The sequence below is a fragment of the Anabrus simplex genome, chromosome 2, assembly GCF_040414725.1.
Source record: "Anabrus simplex isolate iqAnaSimp1 chromosome 2, ASM4041472v1, whole genome shotgun sequence".
Taxonomy (NCBI): domain Eukaryota; kingdom Metazoa; phylum Arthropoda; class Insecta; order Orthoptera; family Tettigoniidae; genus Anabrus; species Anabrus simplex.
In genome coordinates this window covers 176,165,310-176,175,956 of record NC_090266.1, presented here as the reverse complement: position 1 = coordinate 176,175,956, position 10,647 = coordinate 176,165,310, and the positions used below count along the sequence as shown (strand labels likewise).

Sequence of the window (10,647 nt, the reverse complement as noted above, 5' to 3'; positions counted from 1 at the left end):
TCCAGAATTGTTAATTATTATGATAAGTCACCAGATATTGTCAATAAACAAATCCACCTGAAGAGAGCCATCCTACTGAACGATATTTACATATACAGCATACCACACAAGTGTAATGAACTTGTGTCGATAAAAGGTTAAATGAACGACGTCGTGAAGAATGGAAGTTGTAGTGTGTTTTTTTAACTTACAGCGCATGCGTAGAGCAGCACGTGGACCAACACAATTCATATTTGCGCTCGCACGTCTGAGTGCGCAGGCTCCCCCTCCAACAGACCGCTTCGGCTGCTTCTTCGGCTGGGTTCGGTGGGCTGAACAGTCGGCGAGTTGCGAGGCAGTAGTGAGGGAGTTGCGACGTTCTGCTCCAGCGCATGTGCTCGTGTGGTGTTACAAATTGTTGAGACGTCCAAGTTTCAACACATTACCGAGAAGTAAGAGTGTACATTCTTTTGCGTGTTTCCTTGTGAGTTTTTACTATGTGCTGACTTGTAATAGTTAAGTCTTGCAAGCAACATTTTAGGAACCAGTTCCGAAAAAGTGAGAACTCCACGATCTCGATTCCAAGTATCGGAGTACGAAGAATCCTACCCACGTAAGTACACGCAAATGTAAATCTGGTCCGGAAGTACTCGGGATGTTTTCTATTGCTCTCGTACATAATGTAGTATTCTCCGAAATATAATCACGAAGAATTCTAGGATCTTGGTGTGTAAGGCAATAATTTTTTTGTAGGGCGAGTTTAATTGTGAAATTTTCTATTAAATTAGAAGCAGGTATTTTTCATGCATTAATATCATGGACTTGGCGTACTTATATTTGTTTATTTATGGTGGAAACTGCACCCAGACCAATGTCATACTTGTAAACACTATAAAAGCAAATCAGACATGTACAGTAAACAAATCATTGTGTACACCCACTAGAAGTAGAGACATGGGTAATGATTAAGAATACATATTTAAGAGGGTAAATAAAATAAAAGTATAAAATTCGTGTACAGTATTTCCAGTTGTATTAAATGAGGAGCAAATGGCCCTGGTCAGATTGAAGAATAAAAGGAAATTTCGCATGAATATTTGCCATTAATATTAACAAATATTTGTTACATAGGTAAATAAATTGGAAAATTATGAGCTACACAATATTTTTACTGTTGTGTTCAACTAATTTGCCACATGAAGGACAATGAACCTGAAATAATTATTAGGACTGGCTGGTTGCTTTCTCGTTATGATGGCGTACGACGTACGATAATCAACATGACCTCGGCAAAACCTCGGGCTTTTCATGTTGGGCATTTTCTCTCTATTCAGTCATGACTTTTCGATGGATTCCTCTGAACTCGCGCTAATTTCTCTGAGAAAGGGGATATTGGAAAATTTTACTGATGGTGTCTGCATCCCGTGAACACTCACCGAAATAAACAAGGGGACCTTGTCTATACATTTTTCCGCTAATTTTGGAAGTAGCGAGAAACAACAAAAACAATAAATATTTGAACTGAGGAGTAGCAACAGGTGGCTGCATTTTTGAGCGTTAACCACTGGATGTCCACCAATCTCTGTGGATGTTCAGGAAACCATTTGAGGTAGGGGGACTGAAAGGGAAAGTTCAGCTGCAGTACATTTTTCAGTGTAGAAATAGCAAAGTGAAATATGTATCCATGTTAAGTTAAAATTTCCTTTACTGTGCAACAGATTCATGTGTGATGTTCTTGAGTTCAAAGATTAGTTCGTGACCATGTGGGTAGCTTCCTTGTACGAGTAATACTTATCTCGCTAAGACAGCTAATTCCAGGAAGGGCGACTTTCCACCGCTCACTCCTCAGAATCCAAACGAACGCTGTGATTTTATTTACTCTTGTAAAGTCGTCGATCTGCTGTCGTAGTACTTCCTAAGCCCAAACCCTTGCTAACTGTGCGACTTGCTACTGGATTTGTTTAAAAAAGGAAGTAAAGGGGGAAGAATTGCGGCTAATGGCAGAATACAGTCTGGTGGACATCACAGTTTAGCACTGAGCTACTTCCTTCTGAAGCCATGTAAGAGTGAGATCTTTGGCTGCCATGATAAGTATACCTATATAACATAAAACTGTCTTTAAGCACGGCCATGATTTTACTTTATGCTAGGGTCCTCCCAGTGCTAACATATGGGCTGGAACTTATCTGGGAGCATCAACAAACACATATCCGACCTACGGCCTATTGAAAATGTTGAGGCTAAATTCCTTAAAAGAAAGCTTGAGATATCCGAGATAACACTCCTTCGACTGGCGTACGAACTATCTTCAGAAACATTCCTATTGCAAGATCTGAAAACCCGACTACAGCTCCCATCTGCAAGGCACGAAAGGGAAATCGTTTGGATAAGACAGTGGAAACGATCAGAAATCGATCTAGACTTTTACTCGATAGATGCTATGCTCAATCGAAAGTGGACTGGACCAAATAACGACATGAGAAGTCCCTTAAACAGGTTGGCAGTACATAGCTTTCATCATAAACTACTGTATGCGTTCAATTTGGGTTGTCGAGAGCCGTCTGTGCAATCTGCGTGTGTATTATGTAAAAGTCCGCGCGAACGTTACAGTTTTAGCAAATATACCAAGCAAAAAGAAATCTATCGAGCTGGCTGGCTGAGCGGTTAGGGTCATGTAGCTGTGAGCTTGCATCCGGGAGATGGTGGGTTCGAATCCCACCGTCGACATACCTGAAGATAGTTTTTCGTGGTTTCTCATTTTCACGCAAGTCAAATGTTGGGGTTCTACCTTAATTAAGGCCCAGGACGCTACTTTCCCAATCCTAACTCTTCCCCATCCTTGCGTCCCCGATGTGTTAGTGACGTTAAATCGCTCGCAAAGGAAAGAACAAAATCTCTGCCGGAATATTCTAAAGCATATTATTGTGCGCTGTTGACTAATAATAAAAATAAAATTAAAAAAGAAAGTAAACATGAATGGGTCTGTGAAATAACTCGTCGGTCTCCTTGCTGTCGCTGCCAGAGTACGCTGCCTGGCCTGGCACGGCGCGGCGCTGAAAACCTGGCCATAGTCCCATTCTTCCTTCTTGTGTACGATCACTTTCTAAGATATAGGGAACAGACTTCGCCTCTTTTCGTTCCCGTAATTGTAATCCAAGCCTTCAGAGGTGTTAACATGCTTCATGTACAGCTTATTTCATGCCTTATTTCATGAACTAGTGCCTAAAAATGTATATTTCGGTAGTTTTACTTTCAGCACGAATTCCTGTGTTAGTTTTCAATCATATAAATGCTTTGAGATGTCAAAGTGATAAGAGATATGTTCCTTGTTGCTAAACAGAGATCGTACTCTAACAATATTCAAGGTGGAAGTTTATTCCTGTACATTCTTCTCGCTTTTGAGTGAAGGAAAGTAACTGGAAGTGCCTTTACCTGTGACTGTACTTACTGTAGTAGTATCCCCTGAACGTTCACTACTGCAAGGTTGAATTATACCTGAGAATAAGTAATTATAGCAAGTTTTGTATAATCTGGGAGATTTATTTACTAATAGGAAAGGCGGGTGCATCAGAGCGGAAAGTCTTTCTTCTGATTCAGTACGAAAAGTTTTTTTTTTTTTAATATAGGACCTCATTACCTGAAGGAAATGCCGAGGAAGAAATTATTTATTCCATGTGAAATGAGATTTTAAAAATTATACATGATTGCTAAGAATTCAAGTTCCTATTTACTGATACGGATCATCAAATTTTTGTGTCTGGCTGATTGGCTCAGACGGTTGAGGCACTGGCTTTCTGACCCCAACTTGGCAGGTTCGATCCTGGCTCAGTCCGATTGTATTTAAAGGTGCTCAAGGACGTCAGCCTCGTGTCAGTAGATTTACTAGCTCGTAAAAAAACTCCTGCGGGACTAAATTCCGGCACCTCGGCGTCTCCGAAAAACGTAAAAGTAGTTAGTAGCATGTCAAGCCAATAACATTATTCACATTTTTGTAGTAGCTTATCTGAAAAAATATCTAATGAACGGAGAGGTGTGGCTGTAAAATAAATAATATTGTGGGGAGTGCATTCAAGAGATGGGATAAATCACACAAAGCCCATTATATCTGACAGTTGGTAGTCAGGCTTCATACCTATTTAGAAATTAACAAAACCGGGCGAGTTGGCCGTGCGGTTAGGGGAGCGCAGCTGTGAGCTTGCATCCGGGAGATAGTGGGTTCGAATCCCACTGTCGGCAGCCCTGAAGATTGTTTTCCGTGGTCTCCCATTTTTATTCAAGGCAAATACCGGGGCTGTACGTTAAGGCCACGGCCGCTTCCTTCCTACTCCTAGCCCTTTTCTATCCCACCGTCGTATGATCTATCTATATCGGTGCGACGTAAAGCATATTGTTAAACATATTATTATTATTATTATTATTATTATTATTATTATTATTATTATTATTATTTATTAAGCGAACAGATTGTAAGAATATATATACACCCTATACCGTATATTAGTTTTTTTTTACAAGTTGCTTTACGTCGCACCGACACAGATAGGTCTTATGGTGACGATGGAACAGGAAAGGGCTAGGAGTGGGAAGGAAGCGGCCGTGGCCTTAATCAAGGTACAGTCCCAGCATTTACCTGGTGTGAAAATGGGAAACCACGGAAAACCATCATGGCTGTCGACAGTGAGGTTCGAACTCACTATCTCCCGAATACTGGTTACTGGCCGCACTTAAGCGACTACACCTATCGATCTCGGTTATACAGTATATTAGTAAAGACATAGTTCACAGTATGGTATGAATTTGTAGTCGAATACTTTGAACTGTAAATTGTTAAAGATAACAAAAAACAAACCCTATGACGCTACAGTCCTTATGGGCGTTGGCCTATCAAGTGACCGCTGTTAATCCTGAAGGCCTGCAGATTACGACGTAACGCGTAGTCAACGCGACGAATCTTCTCGGCTGTCGGGTAGGCCTTCAATCATTCTCACGCAGGCTGAGTGTACCTCGAACCAGCCCTCAGATTATGATTTAAAAAACCTCAGATTATGATAAAAATCCCTAATCTGGCTCGAAATTGAACCCAAGGCGTTCTGTTCAGCGGCAGGTTCGCTACACCTAGACCGCGAGGCCGGCAATAAATTGCTGGGGAAAAATGACCGAGCGAGTTAACCGTGCGGTTAGGGCCACGCAGCTGTGAGTTTGCATTCGAGAGATAAGTAGGTTCGAACCCCACTATCAGCAGCCCTGAAGATGGTTTTCGCAGTATCCCATTTTTCACACCAAGCCAATTCTGGAGCTGCACCTTAATTAAAGCCACAGCCGCTTCCTTCCCTTTCCTATCACATCCTCGCCTTAAGACCTATCTGTGTCGGTACGACGTAAAGAAAAATGTAGACATCTGATTGACGTCTTATAAGCTTAAGTCTTCCTGCTTTCGGTTTTGTGTGTTTATAAATTTTTATTTTCTTTGTTTTATCTGCCAGTCTTCTCTTTTCATGTTGTTTATTGATGTTCTTTTCTTCTATTACTTAAGTGTCAGTGTATACATATTGTGTATTGTTTTTTAAGTCGTTGTCATGTAATCTGTAGCTGAAGTATAATCATATTCTTCTTCTTCTTCTTCTTCTTCTTCTTCTTCTTCTTCTTCTTCTCATTTATCTGTTTACCCTCCAGGGTCGGTTTCTCCCTCGGACTCAGCTAGGGATTCCACCTCTGCCGCCTCAAGGGCAGTGTTCTGGAGCTTCAGATTCTGGGTCGGGGATACAACTGGGGAGAATGACCGGAACCTCACCCAGGCGGCCTCACCTGCTATGCTGAAGAGGGACCTTGCGGGGGGATGGGAAGATAGGAAGGGATAGACAAGGAAGAGTGAAGGCAGCGACCATGGCCTTTAGTTAGGTACCATCCCGGCATTTTCCCGGAGGAGAAGTGGGAAACCACGGAAAACCACTTTCCAGGATGGCTGAGGTTGGAATCGAGCCCACCTCTACTCAGTTGACCCCCCGAAGCTGAGTGGACCCTGTTCCAGCCCTCGTACCACTTTTCAAATTTCGTGGCAGAGCCGGGAATCGAACCTGGGCCTCCAGGGGTGGCAGGTAATCACACTAACCACTACACCACAGAGGCGGACGACGAAGAGTGTGAATTGTCGGTGATAGTTGTTGGGGTGGATAGGTATAACACTGTACTAAGTCTTGTAGTTAGTAGTAGTAGTAGTAGTAGTAGTAGTAGTAGTAGTAGTAGTAGTAGTAGTAGTAGTAGTAACTTAATAATAGTAGTAGTAGTAGTAGTATTGGCCACATTCGTGATCTAGGATATAAAGAGATTCCGACCCCGAAGGTCCCGGATTCAATTCCCTTCTCTGCGAGATTGTGATGTATGGAAAGGAGTTCACCCAGCCTCATGAGGACAGTTCGAAAGAGATCAACTGAAATCTCAATCCTCAACCATCCTCGAAATGCATATCCATGGTTTGTCAGGCAACAGTTAGCAGACTCCTTGCAAATGCATTAGAAATATTTCACCTTACATGGCCGAGCTGAGTGGCTCGGACGGTTGAGGTGCTGGCCTTCTGACCCCAAATTTGCAGGATCGATCCTGGCTCAGTCCGATGGCATTTGAAGGTGCTCAAATACGTCAGCCTCGTGTCGGTAGATTTACTGGCACGTAAAAACTCCTGCGGGGCAAAATTTCGGCACCTGGTCTCCGAAGACCGCCAGTATAGTTAGTGGGACGTTAAAACAATAACATTATTATTTATTCACCTTACGTGTAGCAATACAGGGGCGTATTCTAATGACCCCAGCACTATACATATAAAATGGTAGGTCATTTGCACGAGGATATGCGTCAAGCTTCATTATTTATTATAAAGCGCCACGGATGACAACATTCCTATTTTCACTCAGTTTTCGACATTGTTAAATATCTACCACTGTCGGGATAGTTCGTGCAGCCAGTCTCCTTCCAAATCCTAGCCTACCCCCCTCCTGTTCTTATTCTTGAAAGTTTACCGTTGGACCAAGCTGCCACCCGCGTCTGGACTAAGGACCAAATACCCTTTCCCCCCCGGTTTTTGGCAGATTGAAAGTGTCCAGCTTCTGGACATTGTTGACGGTACTGCAGTAGGTGAGATTCCCTACTGAATCCATTGGACCTCTCAGACTATGAGGGTAAACGACGATTATTACGCAGTATTATTGGAATCAATCCTGATGGAGATATTACTATAGGATATTATTGCTAGTGCGTTCATCTATTTAAACACACGTCTGTTTCAAGCAAAGAACTGCAACTGGCACAAAATGAACACAGCTACATTATCAGATACCTGGCTTTGAAATGGCTGTAGAAGGTTACTTCAGTTATAATATAAATTAAAGCTGTCAAGAGTCATTCCGTTACAGGCCATGAAGGATCCTATTAGAGTGGAAGGTGAAGTCTTCCTCAATTCGCTACCTCAGCACTAAGTAGGAGAGACAGTTAAGTCTATACAGAGTCGCGTTGGCCGCACGAAATAATCTGATACTCATATCTGTCGTAGGCTGAGTGCCTATCCGGAAGTTGAAGATTTCTTCGTAAATTCCTCGACATCCTGACAGGAAACGGAATCGGGGAAACATCTCACAACTCGCTAATTCCACTTATGACATAACACGGAGTGTACCGTTCAAAAATAATACAGTAAAGGACTATTAATTTAATTACTTTGTTTATTTGTATGTATATATATATATATTTTTTTATTTTTTTATTTATTTTAATTTCATACCTTCATTCGTGGCGAAGTTAGGGCTCACGTTACTCTCTTACACTTAACCTCAACAACATTAATAACAATAATGATAAAAATAGATAATTTAATTTTCTTCAACCGAGCGAGTTGGCCGTGCGGTTAGGGTCGCGCAGCTGTGAGCTTGCATTCGGGAGATAGTGGGTTTGAACCCCACTGTCGGCAGCCCTGAAGATGGTTTTCCATGGTTTCCTGTTTTCACACGAGTCTGTACTTTAAATAAGGCCACGGCCGCTTTCTTTTACCATGCCTAGCTCTTTCCCATCCTATCGTCGCCATGAGGCGACGGTGCGACGTAAAGCGAATTGTAAATAAAAAATAAAAAATCTTCACCTAATCACGGTTACTTCTGGGGTCGCTGGAGCCACCCAGGCTCATTTGGGTTTTGGCCGGGGTTGAAAGGCCGGATCCCCTTCCTGACACCAAGTGATTCTTTTGATGAAAATCTCAACCCAGTAGTGCGCGGGATTCGAATCTGTCTTCCGCGTGGTAAACCAGCATCTAAGCCACTGAGCTAATCCCCAATAATAATAATAATAATAATAATCGTATGGCTTCAGGTTCCGTATGCAGGCATTTTGGTTTGGAGTCATTTAAGCTCTCTGCGTCTCAATTTCGACGTTGCGTTTTATTCTGTTAGACGGCACAGGAACGGATCATTCTGTGGCTGAGTATCGATTCATTTTGTGGGGTAAACACCAAATGTGTCTCCAGAGATCATTTGCATGCTGATATCATACGGCATGGATTACTGGTATCGAACTGAATTTTTACTGCCCTTTAAAAATCCACCCTAGAGTCTCCGTGGCTTAGGCGGCAGCGCGCTGGCCTCTCTCACCGCTGGGTTCCATGGTTCAATACCTGGTCACTCCATGTGAGATTTTTGTTGGACAGAACGAGGTGGGACAGGATTTTCACCGGGTACTCTTCTTTTCCCTATCATATTTCATTCTAGCAGCACTCTCCAATATTAATCATTGCCCTAGAGGAGTGCGACAGGCTTCGGAAGTGGGCACAATTCCTATCCTCACCGCTAGATGGGGGCTTCATTAATTTCATTTCTGACCCGATCGAAAGACTGGAAACAGGCTGTGGATTTTCATTTTTTTAAATCCGACTCCCGGTAACTCTGCCAGGTTTGAACCCACGATCTTTGGATCTGTTGGTCGACACTGTATAACTAATCCACATAGAGAGATATAATAATAACTATTTCTTAGTTTCTCGTCGCTGGTGAGACACAGTGTTCACATTGTAGGCTACTGTCTTTTGATATGAGATGGTACATGTTTGTCCTTTGTGTGTAATCTTTGATTTTGACTACTTGAAAATGACCGAGACAAGAGCTGTGCTAGTAACGCAATTTCTAATTCAGCCAGTCCGTACGATGCATATTGTGAAGGTCTCTCTTGTAGAATCTGTTGGTGCACGTTTGGGTGAGCTTAACAGACTGATTTGTAGTAGTATCTTCTGGCTAAGTGAGGAATGTTATAGGAGACAACCTCACGCCTCATAGTGCTTATGTACCTCTATCATGCTTAGCTGGACTTTCTATGACAACTCATGGTAGAACGTTTGGAGATTCAACCAACTTCTGGGCATACATACAGTGAGTCAAAGTGAAACTCATACACCCATGTAACTTGTATGTGTTCTTGAATAGAAATGTGGACAATAATTTATGTTCGCATTTTATATGTGGAACAATAAAAGTATGTCTTGAATTATTAAGTCATCACAGGCTAGTTACCGTATCCCTTAACCTAGCAAGATATAACAGATTCTTTGTCTATACGCTGCTGGGGCACGTCAAAATGAAACTCATACAGTCCTATATGGGCAAATAAGATCGCAGAACAAATGCTCTATGTTTGTTTTTCTACACCACATTCAGTTTGTTGTGGAGAGTTGTGAAGTACAGACACGTTCCGGTGCTACTATGGGGCGTCAAAGAGGAGAGTCTTCGAAAGAAGAAAGAACTGATGATTTTTCACCATAAGAGAGCAAAATCACTTCGAGAAATTGGTATACTTGTAAACAGGAGCCATGCAACTGTACAGTGCGTTATACATAGATATAAAAGTACACGCATCATTGAAAATAAAGACAAAGTGAGTGAGAGAAAAATGTTCAACCTCAGGCAGGAATGTTGGATAGTAAGACAAGTGAAGAAAAATCCATCGATTAGTGCTCCGAGACTGGTTATGATGGCTGAGGAACATAGCAACAAGAGAGCACATCCAGAAACTATTCGATTTATCCTAAGGAAAAGTAACAGGCATGGGCGAATAGCTAGGAAAAAACCATTTGTTAGCAAGATTAATAGGAAGAAAAGGTTGAGTTTCGTTAAGGAGTGTATAGTAAAAGATTTTGACCTCTGAAAGGCCGTTATTTTTGCAGATGAAAGCAAATACAATCCCTTCGGATCAGATAGAAAATTTAATGTCTGGAGGAAACCAATTGATTAGTTGAAACCTAGCAATCTACGTCCAAGAGTCGAACATGGTGGAGGTAGTGTAACTGTCTGGGGGCGCATGTCAGCTAGTGGACCAGGAGAGTTGACTATTATTGATGGGACCATAGATCAACATGTGTATCTAAATATACTGAAAGAATATTTACGACCTAGTGATCAAAAACTTGGATTACTTGATCGATTTAAGTACTACCAAGATAACAACCCGAAGCACAAAGCTCATAAAGTACGGACGTGGCAGCTGTATAATTGCCGAATGGTATTCGAGACATCTCCACAGTCACCAGACTTAAATGTGATAGAAAATCTATGGCATTACTTGGAAAAAGCGTTAAGAAAACACCAGATTTCGAGCAAAGATGGTCTGAAAATGGCGCTATGTGAAGAATGGAAGAAAATA

The 10,647-nt window shown here is 41.9% G+C and overlaps 1 protein-coding gene across 1 annotated transcript in view; it reads left to right on the top strand.

Moving 5' to 3' along the window:
• The first annotated feature begins 297 nt into the window (after positions 1-297).
• Positions 298-10,647, top strand: part of LOC136863977 (cytokine receptor) — a 648,368-nt gene continuing 638,018 nt past the window's right edge. The window contains exon 1 of the mRNA XM_067140447.2: positions 298-592. The gene's annotated coding sequence lies outside the window, so the exon portion shown is untranslated. The remainder of the gene's footprint in view (positions 593-10,647) is intronic.